Raw genomic sequence first — 23,379 nt, 5'->3', positions numbered from 1 at the left:
ATGAAGCTTATTTTGGCTGGATATGAAATTCTGGGTTGAAAATTCTTTTCTTTAAGAATATTGAATATCGGCCCCCACTCTCTTCTGGCTTGTAGAGTTTCTGCTGAGAGATCAGCTGTTAGTATGATGGGCTTCCCTTTGTGGGTTACCCGACCTTTCTCTCTGGCTGCCCTTAACATTTTTTCCTTCATTTCAACTTTGGTGAATCTGACAATTATGTGTCTTGGAGTTGCTCTTCTCCAGGAGTATCTTTGTGGCGTTCTGTGTATTTCCTGAATCTGAATGTTGGCCTACCTTGCTAGATTGGGGAAGTTCTCCTGGATAATATCTTGCAGAGTGTTTTCCAACTTGGTTCCATTCTCCCCGTCATTTTCAGGTACACCAATCACATGTAGGTTTGGTCTTTTCACATAGTCCCAAATTTCTTGGAGGCTTTGTTCATTTCTTTTTATTCTTTTTTCTCTAAACTTCCCTTCTCACTTCATTTCATTCATTTCATCTTCCGTCAGCGATACCCTTTCTTCCAGTTGATTGCATCGTCTACCAAGGCTTCTGCAATCTTTGTGTAGTTCTTGATACTTGGCTTTCAGCTCCATCAGCTCCTTTAAGCCCTTCTCTCCATTGGTTATTCTAGTTTTCAATTTGTCCAATTTTTTTTCAAAGTTTTTAACTTCTTTGCTATTGTTTTGAATTTCCTCCCGTAGCTTGAAATAGTTTGATTGTCTGAAGGCTTCTTCTCTCAACTCATCAAAGTCATTCTCCATCCAGCTTTGTTCCATTGCTGGTGAGGAACTGCATTCCTTTGGAGGAGGAGAGGTGCTCTGCTTTTTAGAGTTTCCAGTTTTTCTGCTCTGTTTTTTCCCCACCTTTGTGGTTTTATCTACTTTTGGTCTTTGATGATGGTGATGTGCAGATGGGTTTTTGGTGTGGATGTCCTTTCTGTTTGTTAGTTTTCCTTCTACCAGACAGGACCCTCAGCTGCAGGTCTGTTGGAGTTTGCTAGAGGTCCACTCCAGACCCTGTTTGGCTAGGTGTCAGCAGCGGTGGCTGCAGAACAGCGGATTTTTGTGAGACCACAAATTCAGCTGTCTGATAGTTCCTCTGGAAGTTTTGTCTCAGAGGATTACCCGGCCAAGTGAGGTGTCAGTCTGTCCCTACTGGGGGATGCCTCCCAGTTAGGCTGCTTGGGGGTCAGGGACCCACTTTAGGAGGCAGTCTGCCCATTCTCAGGTCTCCAGCTGCGTGCTGGGAGAACCACTACTCTCTTCAAAGCTGTCAGTCAGACAGGGACATTTAAGTCTGTAGAGGTTCCTGCTGAGTTTTTGTTTGTCTGTGCCCTGCCTCCAGAGGTGGAGCCTACAGAAGCAGGCAGGCCTCCTTGAGCTGTGGTGGGCTCCACCCAGTTCGAGCTTCCTGGCTGCTTTGTTTACCTAAGGAAGCCTGGGCAATGGTGGGCGCCCCTCCCCCAGCCTGGCTGCTGCCTTGCAGTTTGATCTCAGACTGCTGTGCTAGCAATCAGCGAGACTCCATGGGCATTGGACCCTCAGAGCCAGGTGCCGGACACAATCTCCTAGTGTGCCGTTTTCCAGGCCTGTTGGAAAAGCACAGTATTAGGGTGGGACTGACCCGATTTTCCAGGTGCCATGTGTTACCCCTTTCTTTGACTAGGAAAGGGAACTCCCTGACCCCTTGCACTTCCTGAGTGAGGCAATGCCTCGCCCTGCTTCGGCTTGAGCACAGTGCACTGCACCGACTGACCTGCACCCACTGTTTGGCACTGCCTAGTGAGATGAACTCGGTACCTCAAATGGAAATGCAGAAATCACCTGTCTTCTGTGTCGCTCAGGCTAAGAGCTGTAGACCGGAGCTGTTCCTATTCAGCCATCTTGGCTCCACCCCGAGATTGTCTTATTGAGTGTTGGATCCACAGCACAGAGCTTTGAACTTAACAGCTATTCTGTGGCTGGTTTGGTTTGTATTATTTTCCATTAGTAAGGGAGTCTTTCAGTATGAAGTACCCATTTTGTGACCTTGGTTGTTGATGCATTTGTGGGAAATAAATAACATACTTTGGGATCATTAAAATCATCCAATGTACTGGGAGGTCCAATTTATTGGGTAATTACTAGAATTATAGAACAAATTCTTTGGATTGGAGAAGAACATAAAGGGCATCACACCAAGCATCTTTCTTCTGACTCTTTTGCATGGAATCCAGCTTTTAAAAAATACATAATATTGCAAAATGATGCAAAATGATGGCATGAAGGAGTGTTTTTGCCTTGGTTCTCACATTACTCCTGCGAATTTTACACACACACACACACACACACACGTTGAATATACCAAATCTGAAAACTTTTTGAGTGCTGACGTGATGCCACAAGTCGAAAATTCCACACCTGCCCTCATGTGATGGGTCACAGTCAAAACACAAGTGCACAACACAGTTTATTCAGCATCCCAAGGGAAGAAAAAGCCCTTCCAACCCCCTTCACCTACAGTATAGATTATTTGCACATGCCCAGATTCCCCAAACAAGCATGACTACAAAGTGTAATAAAATGGCACATATGCAGGCTGGATATGCCAATGGCACATTCCCCACAATTCACCGTGTAGGACCAAGACCTTCGCGCATTACTTATTGTGTATTTTTGCTTATTCTCTGCTCTGTGGTGTAAAAATATTGTTGAAAATGCCAAATAGATCTGAAGATAGCCCTATGGGTAAGAGGAAGGGTTTATGTGTATTGATAGCATAGAAAGTCAAGCTGCGGGAGAAACTGGACAGCAGTGTAATTGTGAAGCATCTTACAGGAGAGTATGGTGTTGGAATGACCACTATATCTGACCTGAAGAAACAGGATGATAAACAGTTGAAGTTCTATACAAAAGTGATGTATAGAGGTTAATGAAAAATAGAAAAACACTGCATAAAGCTAAAAACGAAGGTTTCAAACATGTATTGAAAGAACGAGCCCATCAGTGTCACAGTGAACAGTGCCATTTAATGGTATGCTGATTATGAAACAATCAAAGAAATGGGAAAAATTTTGCCATTACTTTCATTGGCAAAAACGTAATTATTTTTGCACCAACCTATAATAGCTGAAATGGTTCTAAATCAAGGTGATTATGAAGATGACATTGCTAACTGTAAAAAGTGCCTATAGATGATGTGGTGAAATTGTGATGGGATTATTGGATGACTAGAGCCATATGCATTCATAACAGAACAAGAAATCATGTCAGTTGATAAAATCAGGGGCACTTATAAGACAAAAACCTCTGTTAATGAGACTGATAACTCTGGAGGAAACATTTAAGAAAGCCATCCAGCAGAATGCCTCCTCATCTCCAGAGAACCTACTTCCTGGTCCCTCAACTGCTTCTGGTGTTTCTTCTCACCTAAAAAACTAGAGTGTATAAATTAGCTGGGCATGGTGGCAAGTGCCTGTAATCCCAGCTACTCAGGAGACTGAGGCAGGGGAACTGCTTGAACCTGGGAGGTGGAGGTTGCAGTGAGCCGAGATCGTACCACTTCTGCACTCCAGCCTGGGCGACAGAGCGAGACTCTGTCTCAAAAAAAAGAAAAAAGAAAGAAAAAGAAATACCTGAGACTAGGTAATTTATAAAGAAGTTTAGTTGGTTCATGGTTCTACAGGCTGTACAGGAAGCATGGCACATCTGCTACTAAGGAGGCCTCAGGAAGCTTCCAATCATGGTAGAAGGCAAAGGGGGAGTGAGGAACTTCACATGGCTGGAGCAGGAAGAAAAGAAAGAGTGGGGAGGTGCCACAAACCTTTAAACAACCGGATCTCATGAGAACTCACTATAGTGAGGACAGTACCAAGGGGGAAATACACCCCCTTGGTCCAATCACCTCCCATCAGGACCCACCTCCAACATTGGGAATTACAATTTGACATGAGATTTGGGTGGGTACACAGATCCAAATCATATCACATGTGAATAAGTGTAAGAAAATTATTGCTTATCCAAAGCATATAAATTCAGTCAGGAATGATGATTATGCCAAATAACCACAGATTGTCCATATGAGGGGCTGAGATAGCGACACCTTTGCTTTCTGATGGTTCAATGTACACAACTTGGTTTCATGTGCAAAATCATTAAAAATAGTATGTTAAATTATCTTTAGGCTATGTGTATAAGGTGTGTATGGAACATAAATGAATTTCTTATTTAGACTTGTGTCCCACCCAGGATATCTCATTAAATATATGCAAATATTCCAAAATCTGAAAAACATCTGAAACACTCTGGTCTCAAGAATTTCAGATATGGGGTACTGAACCTACATATATACATACATATGTGTTTCTGTGTGTGTGTGTGTGTATGATAAAAATATTATAAAAGGAACAATCATATATGTATATATATAGGGGACATATATGTAATCTTTTATATGATAGGTGTTTTTCTTTTGTATTTTTCATACTGAATGTCAGTTTTCTTGATTCAGTTTATAAAACTCCATGATTAGCAATATGATTTCTGTGGGATAGGGTGACCCCCTTTCTTCTAGTCCTAGTATCATTTTTCAAGGAAGTCTGATTTTAAACAGTGGTTTGGAATCTCTTCTCTTAGTAATATCAAGTGTTTTTTAATTGCTTGCACAATAGACTCCATCAGGATGTGAAGACTATTTTAGATATGGTTTTGATAGTATTTTCAAGCTTCCAGCTTTGCATCCTACACTGATTTATATATTATTCAGTATTTTTATACATACATTTTCTCTCCAAAACTCTGTTATATATACCTAATTTTCTTAATTCTTTAAATAGTGCTGTGGTTATTACTGTGGTTAGCAAGTGTTGATTTTCTAGTTTTTGCTGAAAGGTTAATCAGTGAACAAAGAGCTTAAGTGGTTTGTACCAGTGATGTAGTTAATTAGTGATAAAGCTACACGAACATTCTAGCACTCTAGCCACTTCCCTTTCCCTTTCCATTTTTATGCATCATAAAATCATGTCTTATGCAGGCAAGTAAAACTAAATTTCATGAATGCTTATATTGCCCATACAGGTGCATTTTATCTTAAACCATAGATTTAGTCATGAAAATTTGAATATCAATTATAAATAGGTTTATGATATTTTTGTAATACAAAAAATTATTTGGAAGTCATCCCTCTGTAATTTATCTTTTTTGTTATTCATTTATGCAATTTACCTTTATTGATCATCTCTTATGTTCAACATGCTAAATGAGATTCAGGTTTGTATAACTTGAGTTTTCTTAAAATAAGATACACCTATATAAACACAGTATCCATAGGAACATAAATTTATAAAAAAATGAAGTGAGAGGAAAAAAAATAAGAATTTGGAGTGAGATTATAACTTGAGCATTGGTATTTAGATATACCCCCACCTTCACAATCCCAATTGAAATCACTGCAAAATTTTAAAATGTGGAGCAACTAAATTCGTGTTGGAGGCCAGGGAGGTGTTCCATCTTCATGTTGCAAACTTTGAAGAGTTTCCACCTGATATAGTGCAGATGGGATCATACTGAAGGAATATACCCAAATGAACTTGCAATTTCACTTCCCGAGAAAGTGACAAGAATCGAGTTGGGGGTTAGGACAACCTGTAGGGGTTTCCACCTGGTTTACTTTCACAACTACTGATGGCTTAAAAGTGTCACTAGGAGGCCCAGAAATATAGTTACACTGAAGTCAAAGCAGGCCCTGCATTCAGGCTTTTCTCTGATGGAACAGGCAATGGCATACAAAGGACTGGCCATTCTTCCTGGAATGGAGGTTGGGTCAATTCATAAAATGTTTATATGGAAAATTAGAAGTTTTTCCTGCTGGGGACTACCCATGGTTCCAGCTCCCTTCCTACTTCTCTTGACCACTCTATATGAATTTATATTAACCAGAGAGGAGGTATCTAAGAACATTAGGGTAGATGGTGAAGGGAGTGACAGAAAACCCACCCACCCACCCTATTTTGTGGAAAACACCAGCCTAGATAGACTGCTCTTTGTTCAGCAATGAACAAAGAAACTTAAGGTTTCTGAAAAGATTCTACAACATAAATGGAGAACATAGTATTCAAGAGGCAGAGAAAAAAATACTTATTTTAAAAGTGTGTTTTCTATAGAAAAAAATAAATATTTCTGATAACAATGTGCTTTGTGTAAGGAAGTATATAATACAAAGTAAGAAGTAAAAGCAAATTAAAAATATTGAATGAGACTGCAGGCAAAAAGTCAAAGGGAGATTGCTGAAGAAGGATGAAATGTGAGGAATCTAAAAATGCATTATATGTAGTAAAGAAATGTATTAAAACTGGGGAGAATGGGATGAGTGATGGAAAAGGTAAACATGAGAAATTCTCCTGAAATGCAATGGAAAAAGATAACAGAGCAATGAGATGATGGGAGGTTGGACAGGATTGAGCTCTAACATGCAGACAATTGTTCCTAAATAATTAAAGGCTAGATTAGAAGCAACCAAATTGATTAAACATACCATAAGAAAACAATACAAACAAAAGCAAGTTTCTGGATTACAGAAAGATGTAGACTGGGCCGGGTGCGGAGGCTCACGCCTGTAATCCCAGCACTTTGGGAGGCCGAGGTGGACGGATCATGAGGTCAGGAGTTCGAGACCAGCCTGGCCAACATGGTGAAACCCCATCTCTACTAAAAATACAAAAAATTAGCTGGGTGTAGTGGTGGGCGCCTGTAATTCCAGCTATTCGGGAGGCTGAGGCAGGAGAACCATTTGAACCTGGAAGGTGGAGGTTGCAGTGAGCTGAGATTGCACCATTGCCCTCCAGCCCTAGAGACAGAGTGAGACTCTGTCTCAAAAAAAAAAAAAAAAAAGAAAAGAAAGATATAGACTGGCAGATAGAATACTTATTCTGTACCAGAGAAAATAAAAAAGAGAGATCAATAATTAGATCTACCCTGACAAATTTTTAAGGATAAAGCAAGGAAATTACCAAGCATCTGGATAGAAAAACTAATTTAACCCTCAAAGGCAAAATGGACATTAGAATTCCCAGCAATACTAAATGCCAGAAGACAATGGAGCAATGTCTATAACTTTGGGGAAAATGTGACTCAGAAAATCTAGACTCAGCCAAGGTGTTATCATTAGTGAAAGCAGCAGTAAGATCTCAGTTATAGAATTTATCACAAATTTGTTATCCACATGTTTTTCCTGAAAAAGTTGCTTAATTGCTAGTCAATTAAGAGATAAAGCAAATTAAATAGTTCAACCATGGGGAGATCATGAAATAAAATGATTAGTGGTGAGTAGTAGAAAGAAACATATATAATAGGTCATGAAATATAAATAAAATTCAAAACATAACATAAGCAATTTGAGTATTTATTGAAAGATAAAAGAATAACAATCATAAAATGAGCCCCAAATCCAAGATAGGGATAGAAAAAAATATATGAATTATTTAGAAGAGTATGCAATTTAACAGGCTATATGATAACAACTATGTCAAAGAAAGACATCAACATTGGGGTTCTAGGTAATAGAAATGCCATATACTTTTTCCTGCTACTATTTCCATATTTTTGTAATACGCTTGTGTTTTTATAGTGTGTAAACTTTATCAAAATAAATCTATGTATACAGAAGGGTTATAATTACAGACACATTTGTGGTATCGACTGCTTTGTTCTTGCTCTCCAAATTAAAAATAAACTAAGCATTTAGCTTAAGACATTAAAAAATACACAATAAAACAGACATCAGAGAACAAAAAGAAAAATAAATTTCAAGGCACAATTTTATGTGTCAGTAAACAATAGTTTTGAAAAAGGACATGCCATATGAGTTGAGTATTTAAAACAAACAGAATTAAACCTAAACAAAAAATACAGAAAGTAATGTATTTAAATCATAAACTCAGAGGAAGTAAAATGTATAGCTATGCTAACTATGAAGTGAATAGTATTAATTAGCAAAACTGACTTAAGTACAATGCTGGAATTGGCCAATATATAGAAATATTAGAGAAAACTGCCAAAAAGCTACTCCAAATGTTAGTGATTGTCCCTAAGTGGGTAGCATTATGGGCTATTTTACTCCCTCTTTGTGTGTTTTTTTTTAATTTTTACTTTTTACTGTTTCCCCACTACAAGCTACTTTAATTCTTTGAACAATTTTTCCATGCGGGTAAACTGTTACCATATTTTCCTATTAAGAAATATTGTCAATAGATTTTTTTCTACAACAAATTTTACTTAAAACATTTGGTTCATTAATTTTTGTCTATATGAATGCTGTCCATCATGGCTTTTGACAATCTGAGTTTTCTTTGATGATCACATTTCTACCAAAATCAATTTTCCTGAGTCAAATTTTGTATATCCAGATTTTGCCAATATTTGACTCTTCTATTGATTTTTTTTTTTTTTTTGAGATGGAGTCTCGCTCTGTCGCCCAGGCCGGAGTGCAGTGGCGCAATCTCGGCTCACTGCAAGCTCCGCCTCCCAGGTTCACGCCATTCTCCTGCCTCAGCCTCTCCGAGTAGCTGGGACTACAGGCGCCCGCCACCACGCCCGGCTAATTTTTTTATATTTTTAGTAGAGACGGGGTTTCACCGTGGTCTCGATCTCCTGACCTCGTGATCCGCCCGCCTCGGCCTCCCAAAGTGCTGGGATTACAAGCGTGAGCCACCACACCCGGCCCGGCTCTATTGATTTTTTAAAAATCAATTTTACCATGTGCATTTTTCCTTTTGTTGCTTTTATTTTGTTTGGGTTTTTAAAAAATCACATTTATTTTTTTGTCTCAAAAATTTTTAGTAAGCAGGTATGAATTTTGAAGTTAGATATGAATAAAAACCAACTGAAAAAGCAAATCCCTCTGTCTCCCAAGACAAAGTGGGCAGTTTGTTTCTTTTGAGCTTTAAAGGTAGAAATAGCTGCCTTTCTAAAATTTAAGTGAAGCAAAATGTTGACATGCCCTGAAAGGACTGCCAAGGTTCAGGGAGCCTGTTAATGGGCCTTGAGAGGCTCTGTGACTCTGGACTATTAGTCCAGAGACCACTAAGAGTAAACTGAATTTCTAGATTACTGGCTACCTTCACAACCCTCTGATGCCTCCAGGATGGGAGAGTAGACACACCAAATGCCAGACAAATAATGCTAAATAATAATTCTTCGAGGTTCAATGGAATATCTATCACTTAAGTAGCAAACTATTTACAAAGTGTCCCAAATTTTGCACATTTGCATTGCAAGGTTTTACTAGTAACATGAGTAGGTGAACTATTCTTTACCTCACTCATGGAATAAGTAAATGAAGATTGTGCTTTTTGATTTAGACCATTCTTGATATACTACACTCAGAACTACATTGCTCACTCCCCTTCCTAAAGAAATAAAGGTGAATTACAACAAGGTTCTCTCCTGCATGTTAGAAACACTGCAGAGTATAATACTTGCACTTGCCACACAGAATTGCAGGGAGAGAGGAGCAGGTTGGAAAAGTAGTTTTCCCATCTAAAATTAAAAAAAAAAATTTTCTATCGAAAAATTTTTTTTGAAAGGAAAACTCATTGTGTGTATATCTTGATTACCTTGTTGAGTGCATACTTACATTTTTTATTTAAAACTTTTTTTTTTAGAAACGGGCTTCACTATGTTGCCTAGGCTAGTTTCAATCTCCTGGGCTCAAGTGATCCACTTGCTTTGGCCTCCCAAAGTGCTGGGATTACAGGCGTGAGCCACTGCGCCCGGCCCATTTTCTATTAAATTTTTTTTTTTTTTTTTTAGAGATGGGGGTTTCACTCTGTTGCCAGGCTGGAGTGCAGTGGTGTGGTTATAGCTCACTGCAGCCTGAGAATCCTGGATTCAAGTGATCCTCCCACCTCAGCCTCCCAAGTAGCTGGAATTACAGGCGTGTGCCACCACACTCAGCTGTTGTTTTGTTGTTTTTATTTTTTTTTGTAGAGACGGGGTTTCACTATGTTGCCCAGGCTGGTCTTGAATTCCTGGGCTCAAGTGATCCGCTCGCCTTGGCCTCCCAAAGTGCTGGAATTACAGGTGTGAGTCACCACACCCGACCAATTTTTAAATTTTTTAAATAGAATTCCTATAATATACAAATATAATACACAAATCACCTACCTCACTTTTAATTCTTGCTTGCGGTGAGCTGAGATCGTGCCACTGCACTCCAGCCTGGGAGACAGAGTGAGACTCCGTCTCAAAAACAAAAAGTGCTTCCGATCAAAACTCTTACTTTTGGTTTGGAATACAAGGCCCTTTGGAGATGTCAGAGTCCATGAAATGACTACAAGACACTTTAGGGATAATACACAGGGTGCCCCTGGGTGGGCTACTGACCTAGAGGCCCTGTTCCCCAATGACCAGCTGGAGGACAGGGCAGAACACACCCTAGAAGCCGAGTCGGGAAACCTGCCCAGCCCCCATCACCTCGCCTACCAGCCTGGGTCAGGCCAGCAGCCCACTCCATCTAAAGGCAACACTCACCACCCCACCGCCATCCAGCCCCTCCATAACCAGCCTCTTCTCACTGCCCAGCCACGTGTCTACCCGAGCTGCCGCCATTACATGCTTTTTGTTCCTCTCCTCCACCCTCAGTTTTTTCCAAAAGCGTAGTCATGGTTTTTAGAGCATAGTTTAGAAACATAGTTTTAAAAAACATAGTTATGACTGTGGTATATAACAATTTTCAGTCTTGTGGTGTTTTTTTTTTTTTTTCTTTGTCCTCCTCCCACGCCCCCGAGAGGGAGTCTCACTCTGTCGCCCAGGCTGGATTGCAGTAGTGAGATCTCGGCTCACTGCAACCTCCACCTCCTGGGTTCAAGTGATTCTCCTGCCTCTGCCTCCCAAGTAGTTGGGACTACAGGCTCGTGCCACCACGCCAGGCTAAATTTTGTATTTTTTTTTTTTTTTTTTTTTAGTAGAGATGGGGTTTCACCATGTTGGCCAGGCTGGTCTCCAACTCCTAATCTCAGGTGATCCACCTGCCTCGGCCTCCCAAACTGCTGGATTACAGATGTGATCCACCGCACCCGGCCCAGTCCTGTGTTTTATTCACTTAACATTACTATATAGCCTCAGTATTTTTCCTATTGCCTCACGTTTTTCAAAGATATCATGCTGGTGCCTTTATAATACTTGATGCAGAACGTAGATGTGCCGTAATTCACCAACATCTTTGCACATATAAGTTTCTTCTGTATTTTGGGTTGTTTCTTTGGACGACGTGCGGGGAAATGGAGTTCCTGAGAGGAGGTAGGAATTTTAAATTGGTTCCTCATAGCATTACGTTGCCGCAGAAAATTGCACTAACTTAAAATCTCATCCGTAATGAATGGTCCATTTAATAGGAGAAACACACACATAAACCCAATGCTTCGTTGTTATTTTAATTTGCACTTAATCTGACAGTTTCTTAGAGTGAACTTCTTTTTATTTGTTGACCCTCTCATGAATTTTGTTTATGCTGTTTCCCCATTTCTCTTTTAGCGTCTTTAAAAAATTAATTTAAACATTTTTATAAAATTAAAGTTTAGCCATATTTTCTAAACTTTTTTTTAGCATGTTTTTGTTTCTATTTTAGCATATTGGAGTTATAACTTATGTAGTTAAATCTTAATTTTTTAAAATGTTTTCTTTCTCTTTTTCCCCCAAGCCTGCAATGTCGTTCCTCCTTCTGAGGCTTGACACATTTATTTTTTTGGAAGGTGAAAGGAATTGATTTATTACATTTAAGCCAATACTTCATCTGATATTTGGGTTGGATTTTACAGGAGGCTATACACTGATGCTTTTCCAAGTTGGTACTTTTTTTGCGTATTGATATGTGACTCCTTTTTCATTATGTGTTAAATTCCTGTTAACAGAGTCTATTTCCAGGGCATCTATTCTTTTACACCTACTATGTCTCTTGTTACTGTGGTATTGCACTGCTTTAATAAATGAACTATTATATTAAGGTATAAAGTCTGGGAGAGCTAGATTTCCTTCATTACACTTAAATTTTACAACTATCTTTAATAGGGTGAACTGTTTATCAGGTAGACTTAAAAAAATAATTCTAGGCCAGGCCTGGTGGCTCACGCCTGTAATCCCAGCACTTTGGGAGGCCGAGGCAGGTGGATCACCTGAGGTCAGGAGTTTGAGACAAGTCTGGCCAACATGGTGAAACTCTGTCTCTACTAAAAATACAAAAATTAGCTGGGCGTGGAGGTGTGCACCTGTAGTCCCAGCTACTGCGGAGGCTGAGGCAGGAGAATCACTTGAACCCGGGAGGCAGAGGTTGCAGAAGAGTCCAGATCACACCACGCTGCACTCCAGCCTGGGTGACAGAGTGAGACTTCATTTAAAAAATAATAATAATAATAATTCTAAGTCCCTCCAAAATGACACTGAAATACCCACTTGAAAAGTTATTTTAATCTGCTTATCCAGAATACATTTGCCTATCCTTTTAGTCAAGCTCTTCTACTAATATATCTTCTACTAATATATCTTCTAGTAAATATTTTTAGAGTTTTATCTGGGTCACAGAGTTTTTATTAAAACTATTTTTTAGTATTTTGTAATTTTTTTATTATAAACATACTTTCCCCCCACTGTATGGTCTAGCTGGTTATTGCTAAAACATAAGAATATTTTAAATTCAGGTATGGTTGTACTGAAATCTTTGTTAGTTTTTCAGCCTTTGCCTAGGCCATTATTTTATCTACCCATAATGATAATTTTTGTCTCTTTCTTGCTAATATTTTTACTTCATATATTTCTACATTGTTCAGAGCTTTTAAAAACAATATTAAATAATGATGTTAGTAGGGGCATTATTGTTCTGTTCCTGATTTTGGCAGGCACATAGTTTAATTAAGTATTATGTTAGATATTTAGGCTGTTGTTTTAAAGCATATCTTTTTGTAATCTTGTTAAGGAACTACCCTTGCATTTAAAAATGTATGTGCTAGGAAGTGGTGTGAGATCATTATGTATTTGCTCGTATTTCCTAAGTGGGAAACATGTTGGTATCTGTGAATAAAATGATGTTTTTTTTTGTGTGTAGGTGTCTTGTAACTGTTACAGACCATTGAATTCTCTTTGCTTGTATTTTACATAGGATCTTCTATAAATCATAAGTAGTGAAATTGTTCTGTAGCAGTAATTTTCAACCTTGGCTTGCAGTTTGTAATCACTTAGGGAGCTTTAAAAATTACTGATGCCTAGGCCTACCCTGAGAGAATCTGATTTGTGTGTGTGTGTGTGTGGGGTGGGGGATGGTGGATGTCTGTGGTGGGGGTCGGGGGGCTGGTAGTTGGGACAATGTGGCCAATGCATCAGGATTTTTAAAAGCTCTATAGGTGATTCTAATGTGTAGCCAGGGTGAGAACTATTGTTTTACAGTTACTTTTTTTTTGTGGTACGTCTATTAGGCATAGGAATTCACCTTCGTAGCTTTCCATCATTTTTGGTATCTTGGGGAGTTTTGTAATTTGGTAATTTTCTTTTCCTTGAAAGTTGGAACAAATTCATTAGTAAATCATCCTGGTTGGAGACTTTATTGGGGCAATTCTTTGGTAATTTTTTTCACTTCTTACTTGGTTATTAGCTTATTCATTGTGTTTTTGATAAGTCACAGTTCTTACAGAATATCACTTATTTAATTGCAATTTTAAAATTCATTTTCATATGTTTGCATGACTATAATAAGATAATTTATCTTATGGTTTGTATCTTATAATTGCATCTCTCATGCAATGTCTCATTTCTCATTTTATTTATATTTTTCTTGATGAGTTTCTAAAATCTTATCTATTTTATTTATTTAAAAAGTCCTTGGATTTATTTACTGTAGCTCTCAGAGAGCTTGAAGACAAGGTAGATTCAAGCTACTTTTCCACAGTTGTCCTCAATTACCTTGTTGTGCTCAGTGTGTGAGCAGGATGCCATATTAAGAATGTTTCCAATGGCTAAAGATATATATTATTCATACAACATGGCACCTAAGCATAAAGAAATGATTTTAACTGGTCTTCAACTGAAGAAGCAGGCAGTCATCTGCTTCAATATGGGAGAAAAATGGGCTGTGTTTTACTTACTGAGAGGCACAGTTTTCTAAAGTAGTTAAGGAATTTTCAAAGATATTTTTGACTATCTCTAAATTTTACCATAACTGCTTTAGAATCCACCTGTCCTTCCCTTCCTTATTCCCTACTGCCCCCATACAAGATTAGTCTGAGTCTAGCATTGGGCTAGGCTCCTTGAGGGTCCTGAAGTGTAAGGTGGGGTCTCCAGGGCATTGGATGAATTTCAGATATGCCTGCTTGAATTGCCTGAAGGCAAGCAATCATCAGGACCAACAGTCAGGATAATTTTATGCCAGAACCAAGGCAGCTTTGTGTTATTGTTAATGGGAAAAAAATGACAAAACTTATTCATCTTGTGAGAAAGAATATTTTATCTCTATAACATATACATTTAGAATCCCACTGTGAAATCCCAAAGGCAGACTCTAGTTCAGTTTATGGTAGAGCTGAACGATGGATGTATTATTTGAATATCATTTCCTTGTTTTAACCAGATGGTGATAAAAGTATTAAATAATCTTTATGTATTGTATCTTAGATTGTATATCCATTCGCATAGCTGATGTGTACAATGCCTTCTTGGAAAAATTCTCTCTACTTTTTTCTTTATATTAACAAAAAGTATACAGGCAGCTGCTTTGTTGATTTTAAGTTTGCTGAATTTTCATTTCTTAGTTTCTAATTATGATTCCAACAAGTATTATCTTTTGATGCATATTTGGAAGGGAAAGTACTTGATAAAAGCCAAACCAAGTACAGAATAAGATACTACAAAATCTACTTCTACCCTGAAGATGACACAATTCAAGTAAATGAACCAGAGGTGAAAAATAGTGGATTGCTTCAAGGTATCTATTTAAAGCAGAATTATGGTTCCTTCACTTCTGACTCCTTCCTTTATATACTGTCTGCCTTTAGCTTTTCAAAAGACTGCATGCTACTGTTTAGGTTGTCTAACCTGCTGGCAGTGGTAAATATAAACATGCCATTAGCGTGTGGTTACTGATTGTGACTTACCAGCTTTCTACCCTCCACACGTCAGCATTGGCTGGGCCTCTCACTCCTCCGTGGCATACTTGTATCCTTTCAGGTGCTGCTCTGGTATGAGGAAACTCTCCTGTGCCTTTGACTTTTTCCTCAAACCCTTTGGTCACCTTGCCATGAGCAGATCACTTCCTTCACAACACCATTAGGGGAGAAGAGAAAGCTGTTCTCCGCTGCAGCTTCCAGATTGGTATTCTCTTCTTTCATGAATGTGCTGTCATTTGTTTCAACCACCCCCTCTTCATCCTCATACCTGTTAACTACAGACTTCGATGGCACCTCACCAGAGAGTCATTGTTCCTTCACCCTCTGTATGCCAGTCATCTTTGTCCATACTCCTCTCAGCCACAGATAAGAGTTAACTCTGTGATGTGGCCACTAGAGAAGCTAATCCTAGGTTGCATTAAGTATGGCAGAGATCAATGGAGATGACTGATTTCTTCTGTTTGTGCTGCGGGTCCTTCTCTTGGGATGCTGCTGAGTTCTGGATGACTTCAGGGGACAGCAACTATGGCGGTGAAAGAACTGAACATTTGTCATGTACAAGACAGAATAGTGAAAAGGGATATTTGTCTGTAATGGGGAGACTCAAGTCTGCTTGATAAATGTCCTCAGGAATCTAAAGGGCTGTCATGTGGAGAAAGGGTGACCCTAATCACTGTATCTTCATGGATGGGACCTAAGGGTCAGGGTTTAGGTCAGTAAGAGGAAGAACTTTCTGGCAGAGAGCTGCTAGAAGTTGTAGGAGATGGACCTGGGTAGGGTTGGGGTTAGGGGTCTGGTGAAGGGGTAGAGGAGAGGAGAGTCACAGATTTGTTTGTTCCCTTGTGTAGATAGGGGTGGTTTTTCACTGACAGCCTGCTAGAAGTATGAGAGGATTTGAGTGTTTGTTTGGTTGCTGGTGTAAATGACCTTTCATGGTACTCAGTTCCTTCAGGAGCTGATTCTTGGGTGTTTTGTTGTTTCTTTGCCTTTTAGAGTATTGCCACCTCCAGTATCTCAGTCTCTGAAGTTGCCTTCTCTAGCTACAATATCTACTCCTTTTACTTTCCCTACTTGCTCATAACTACCATCCCTGTTCTTCATTCTCCTAGAAAAACATATCCTGAATATGTCCATGTCTTTCCATCCCCTTCACTACCATTCTCACCTAAGCTACCCTCATCTGTTGACTAGAGGAATGGAATAGCTGCCTAACGTGGTCTCCCTGTTTCCATTCTTGCTCCTCCTACAATCTGTTCTCTACGCAGCAGGGAGAGTGTTGTGTGGGATGTTACCTGGATGCAGTGGTTGCCTTTGAGAATTGTACATGCAGGGTCTCCCAGAGGCCACAAAACAGGAGGCTCATGGATCACATTAAAATGCATGAATCACATGTTACATTAAAGTAATTTAAAACACATGATGAGAAGCAAGAGGGAAAGAGATAGGGTAGGTTTACACTCTTGGGATAGGGTACAAGTAGGCAGAAGGACAATATTGCCTGAATTCTGGGGTAAGCAATGGTTCTGTCTCTGTTTCACGAATCTTCCCTGCTACTAGTATGGTTTGGAGATCAGAATTGAGGTTCAAGCAAGGAGAACCACAGACAGAAGGGGCCTCGGTCTGAGGGCACACACTTGCTCTGTTGGAGAGATGCAAGGAGAAGTGTGCCTGGCCATGGCTGTAGCCTGTCAATAAGCCTGCTGGATAGTCTTGGGTTTTGTTTGTGTTTCTTGGGCGGAGGTCACACGGGGCCAGAATGGGTGTGACTGATGAATGAGTGGCCAAATTGAGGCCTCATAAATATTGGGTGCTCATGAATATTTAGTGTCCTCATATATTTAGCATATCATGAATATTTAGAGTCCAGGTGCCTCATGTATATTTACGACCTACTGAAAATCAGTTATCTTTTGGTTTTTCCATCCCTTTCTTTCTATGTTTAACATGCCCATGCTCTACTTAGCCTACTTACCTAGTGTTATTTAACACATCTCATGATTTCTGCCTATGCTGAACAAATTTTGCTTACTAATTACTAATCTAGGCCTGAGGGCTCTGTATTGATATAACACAATGAGTTCAATTTTCTTAGAGCATGGCTTCATTATGTCTGGTGGTTGGAATAATGAATTTGGAGCCAGCCAGCATGGCCAAGAAGTGTTTGTTGGAAGCCTATACTGTCTCAGGAACTGTGCTATGTTTTGAGAAAAGGGACAAAAGGACTGAGTCCCATCATAGCCCTATGTCATGGAGCAATAATAGGCCACCAGATTGGAAAGGAAAGGGAGCAAGGCCACCAGTCCAAGAGTTTTGCAATTGTTCAGGCTAGAAATGCTGAGTGTCCAAACCAGGACAATGATGGTAGGAATGGAAAATTGGGGAAGGATTTGAGAGACATTTTGTTGGCAGAGTCGATATGTATTGGCCAGTGATTCAATACAGAGAGTGAGGAGGGGGAATATCTAATGAAAAAGTGCATACCTTATTATTATCTCATTTAATCTACTGATGACCATCTAAAGTAGTTATTGTCACAGTCAGCTTTTACAGAAAAGGAAACAGGCTTAGGGAGGTAATTTGCTCAGTCTGTTTGGCATTGCTCTGAAGGAATACCTGGGGCTGGGTAATTTATAAAGAAAAGAGTATTATGTGGTGCACAGTTCTGAAGACTGTACAAGAAGCATGGCACCAGCTTCTGCATCTGGTGAGGCCTCAGGAAGCTTTTACTTGTGGTTGAAGGTGAAAGGAGAGCAGGCGTGTCACATGGCAAGACAGGGAGCAAGAGAGAAAGGATCCCCTCCTTTTTGCCAGACTCTTGTTAACAATCAGATTTTATGGTAACCAACAGAAATAACTCACTCATTACTGCGAGGACAACACAAAGACATTCATGTGGGATCCACCCCGATGACCCAAACACCTCCCAGCAGGCCCCATCTCCAACATTGGGGATCACATTTCAGCATGAGATTTGGAGGGGACAAATATCCAAACTATATCCGCCTCAGAGGTCTCTGTGGTTCAGTCATGATACCTTTATAAAGCCCAGGAGTACAGAGCAAGAAACAGGATTGGGGTTTGAATCTGGGGTGTGTTTCAGGGCATGAGGCCTTTGAAGGGATGTTAGACATCTGTGTGGTGATGTCCCTCCAGGCAGGTAGAAGCTCAGCATGTGTTTTCAGGAAAAAAGTCAAGACTAGAAACGGAGATTGGGAATCAGAGGTGCTCAGATCATGACCAGGCTATTCTACCATGTTAGAGGACAGCCACTGGTGAGGTGATGTAAAGATAAAGGGAATTCAATTTAGTGTCTCTGTTTGGTTTTACTAGTGGTGGGAAAACAGGAAGATTGGTATGAGGAGGTAATATGAGCTGTCCTCATTGTTCTTTGTGTTCCAACTGATACACTATCCACTCCCTGGCCATTTTATTTGGTGAATTTGGCCTAACGGTAAATCTTTCAGGAAATATGGAAATACCATATCATTTTAAAAACAGTTTTTCACAAATTTTAAGGTTAAAAGTATGACATTTTATTTTACAAAGGGATAAGAAGTTTTAGATTCTTTAGGGTCATTTAAAACATATAGGCAGTTTTTAAAGATTGGCAAGTCTGCATTAGAAAATGGTTGAAGATTATTTAAGAACAAAGAATTTACAATTTATAATTTCTGTGGACATCTATTTTACTTGTGAGTATTTGATTATGTAATAGTATTGCTGTAGCAAAAAGAAAAAAATTTCTTACAGATTTTCACCTAAACATTTTGTTCTGATATTCCCTCACCAAGCTCTGCTTATTTTCTGATTACTTTCCCACCATGACATCAAACTTGCACAAATGATAGACTGGAGGTCACAGGACACCCCAGGCCTGGGTTAGTGACTTGCATTATTGTTATTATCTTTCAAGTGAAATCTCATAATCCTATAGCTCACTGGCCCCTGCCCAGTTCATCTTAGTTTTATTAAACTATCCAAGAAGAAATATGAAAAGTAGCTTCTTTTAGAATCTTGGAAAGGCTTTTATTAAGACTTTTCAATTCTTTCAGACTCTTGATTTCAAATCTCACATAGGCAGATTCCAAAGGCAAGCTGAAGATAGTCATAATGATGTACTTGAAGATCATTCTTGTGTAAGGAGGGAGGAATGCTATCATAAAGTCTCAGAAAAAAAAGACCTGAGTAAAAGACAATTTTTAAGTCTCTGGAAATTTTCTGAATTTTTGATTGGCTCACTGTGGTCGGGAGATTTCCCTGTGTGAAGACACAGCTCAAGAGTTGTGTATAGAATACACAGTAATCACATTGGGTAATGACATTGAATTTGTCAGCAGAGTAGAGAAATTTGGAAGGCTGTAGCAAATCCTGTAGAAAGAAACACGAATAACCACTCTGTTACCAAGCTTTGTTTAGAGAGAAACCAGTCTCTCTTGAAATATTTAATATGATAATTCTTGCTAAGGAAGGTCTATTTGGACTGCAGATAGTTTGAAAAATCATTTAAATGCCTTCTTCAAGCTTTTCTCAATTAAGTGATTGGAAAAAAGAAAACACACTTAATGAGCCAGCAGTCCAGATGTCAGTGGGACAGGGTAGGTAGTGTTTCTTTCAATTGTGACTTGAGTGGCCTGGGCTTGCTTTCCATGCATCTGGGCCCTGGGAAGAGGCAAATGGTCAAGATTAGGTGCTCTGCATTGATGGCGTTCCTGTCACTTCCATAGGATTTTGATATTTTCTAGATGAACTTAGAGGTCAGATGCACTTATTTCTTGTGTGACCATTGGAAATTAGTGCAACTGGACGAATTATAACCCTCCCCTGCTCCCTTTTGGTTGCCTCTATTATCATGTAATTTTTTAGGGTGGGGGGAGTTTGGAATCGGCCAGAAACAAAAGAGGCATCCATTAGCATGGTACCAAAATAGGCTTTCATGCAGCTTCTAATCAGAACAAAATATTTTTAATATTCACAAGTTCTTGTCGGCAAAGAGATTTGTGTGTGTTATGAGTCAAGAAAGAGAGTGTTGCACTTCAAGTCTTGCTTTCATTTCTTGCCAGGACATCACTCTCTTTTCAGTTAGATGTGTTGTATTTACAGAATGTGTTGCTTTTCTGCTGGAATGTAGTTAAAACAACATTATATCAAGCCAGGAATGTCTGAGGTTAATCCAGTAGTTTTATCTCTAATTGTCTAACAGAATAATTGTCAGTTAAATACACCAAGTCCAGACTAATCTGTGCTAAAGAAAGGATAATGATTAGAAATGTGCTGTGATTTTCTGGTATGGTTTATACCAGTTGTTATCAGTTGAAAGTGATCCTCAGAATCTCCTAGCCCACCCGAGAATTTTTTCTTCTGTAGACATGGGGTCAAGAACTGGCTTCCCTATGATTCTTAGTGCATGTTAGTTGAGAACACTGATTTCCACTAATGACTTGTTTTGGCCCCTTAATAAGGTAGTATTTCTTATATATATATTTTTTAATACTCTAAAATAGTCTACTTGATCAGGCAAATGTAATCACACAAAATAGAAGTCAGTCATTCATATGCCATTTACTCTTATTGGGCATGTGCTATATGTAGGTATTATATCCCAGAAAATAGTGGAGGGGTGTTGGGAAGGTTGCCAGATGAAGTATAAGATACTCAGTTATATTTGAATTTCAGGTAAGCAATGAATCTTTTAGTATAATTATGTCCCAAATATTGCATAGGATATAGTTATACTAAAGAATTTGGCTGGGCATGGTGGCTTACACCTGTAATCCCAGCAATTTTGGAGGCAGAGGTGTGCTGATAACTTGAGGCTGGGAGTTTGAGACCAGCCTGACCAACACAGCAAAACCTTGTCTCCACTAAAAATATAAAAATTAGCTGGGTGTGGTGGCACATGCCTATAATCCTAGCTACTCAGGAGGCTAAGGCAGGAGAATCGCTTGAACCTGGGAGACGGAGGTTGCAGTGAGCTGAGATCACACCACTGCACTCCAGCCTAGGTGAAAAAAAAATTAAAAAAATTAAAAAAAAAGAATTCTTCATTGTTTATCTGGAATTCAAATTTAACTGAGCAGCCTGTATTTTAATTTGCTAAATCTGGTCACCCTAGAGGGTGGACACTGGGGAGGGAACCAGGTACTTGAGGGATTAGAGGAGGAAAAGCCAATATCCACTAGAGAAGCTGGCATTTGAATGGTACCTCAAAAGTTTCTCTAGATAAAGATGGAAGAGAAAGGCAGGATAGTCAAAAGGAGCAACATGAGATAAAGTGGTGGGACAATAAATTGGGAAGTATTTGGGAGAAGATCATAGATTGAATAGGGAAGACGGGGCAAGAAGGTGGTCATGCAAGAGGACACTAAAGCATCTGTTATTTCGGTGCTTATTCAATGGCTAAGGGGGAGATGCATAGGGTTACTGTTTCTTATTGTGAGCAGAAATGTGGAATTTTTGACTTCTTATTCTTTTGCTGCAAGGTGAGTGCCAGGTTATTACATACATAACCAAAACTCTAAAGGTGACATTTTAGAAAAATAAAAGTATACAAGTCATTTTAGTAGAGGAATATAGTAAGCACAAGAGGAAGAAAAGACACTCTGTTATGTGTGATTGTGGTTAAGCCTCTTAGTATTTTTAGGGCACAAACTTGCAGATGTGATGACAAGTGGCAATTGCAGTATATCTTCATTTACCTAAGAAATATCTGCCTTTAGACTTGGATGTACTCTAGGCCTGCAGCGTTACTAAAATGAAATTAACATACTTAATTTAAAATAGAGGTGACCCAGGTGCAGTGGCTCATGCCTGTAATCCCAGCACTTTGCGAGGCCGAGGCAAAAGGATTGCTTGAGGCCAGGCAACAAAGCAAGACTCTCTACAAAAAATAAAAAAGTTAGCCAGGTGTGGTGGCACATGCCTGTAATCTCAGCTACACAGGAGGTTGAGGTAGGGAGGATCGCTTGAGCCTGGGAGGTTGAGGCTGCCAGCCTGACCAACATAGCAAAACCTTGTCTCGACTAAAAATATAAAAATTAGCTGGGTGTTGTGGTACATGCCTATAATCCTAGCTACTGCACTGGATTGATCATGCCACTGCACTGTAGCCTAGGCAACGATGTGAGATCCTGTCTCAAAAATAAATAAATAAATAAATAATAAAATAAATAAATAAATAAATAAATAAAATAGAGGTGAGAGTTTGGAGTCTTAATTCTGGAAGGTGATTTCCAGAAAAGTAAATTTAGTGGTATGAGCAAAGATCTAAGGCAAATCCCAACTGAATAACATGAAAACACATGAAGCATAAAAGGATATATGGTCACTTTGATCTAAACAACAGGGAAATGTTAGAACGTTAAAGCTTGAAGAGTATAGCCAGATAGCAGGGCTTTTACAAAGGAAGAGAAATGTAAAACATGAAGATGAGGAAAAGCTGGACATGTGTCCCAATAGTTTTTATTGGGCAGTTAAGATAAACACCTGAAAACTTAAAGGGCAAATACGGTGCTTTAGTTGTTTTTCTCTTTTGTAACAATATCTTTATTTATCTACCTTGATGATTTCACCTGCTCTTCAATGTGGGCCAAGGACATGGTATCCTTCCCATTTCTTTGATATCCCAAAACAAATTCCTGCTGATGGAGTTTCTGCCATTTATTGTGGAAGACTAAAAACATACAAATTCTGATAATTAGAAATTTTAAGTCTCAAAGGACACAGTTGAGAAATCCTATGAATATGTTATTGAAAGCGCTTATGTGCAACTGTACATTTCAAATGGCCCACCTTGGTTTTCTGATTAATATGGAATTGTGACATTAGATTTTTGGTTATCAAAACTTTACTGTTAGTGTTAGACCTGCCTTTTCTCTCTAACCTATGGGTGTTCAGGATTCTTTTTTGTCACCAAGAAGAACTTCCCTGGCCTTTTCTGAGAAGCATCTAGTGAGAGAAGTGTAGAGGCTAAGAGAAGGAAGAATTGGGGGGCTTGACATCTGCAGGCTCCTGGGAGAGGCAAGTAAGCTGGTGGGGCAGGCCCCGCAGGGTGCATTGCCATAGCAGTGGGTGGGCATCTCTGGAACTTTCCCCTTAGAGGAGAGAGGCTGTTCTTTCGGAAGAGCAGCTTCATCTCTCTTTTCTTTTCATGGTGGCTGGTAGCTCTTTTATCCATTTCCATCCTGTTATGCCTATGGCTCTTCCTCCTCAAGTAATATGTAGCTGCAGTGCAGTGAGATACAGCTCAGTGCAAACTA

At 39.3% G+C, this 23,379-nt stretch overlaps 1 pseudogene; it reads left to right on the top strand.

The window, feature by feature from the left end:
* Nucleotides 1-23,379, top strand: part of LOC100607680 — a 137,880-nt pseudogene that overhangs the window by 43,294 nt on the left and 71,207 nt on the right.

The sequence above is a fragment of the Nomascus leucogenys genome, chromosome 15 (assembly GCF_006542625.1).
Source record: "Nomascus leucogenys isolate Asia chromosome 15, Asia_NLE_v1, whole genome shotgun sequence".
Lineage (NCBI taxonomy): Eukaryota > Metazoa > Chordata > Mammalia > Primates > Hylobatidae > Nomascus > Nomascus leucogenys.
Note: the sequence above shows the minus strand (reverse complement) of the source record. Positions and strands in the feature narration are given on the sequence as shown.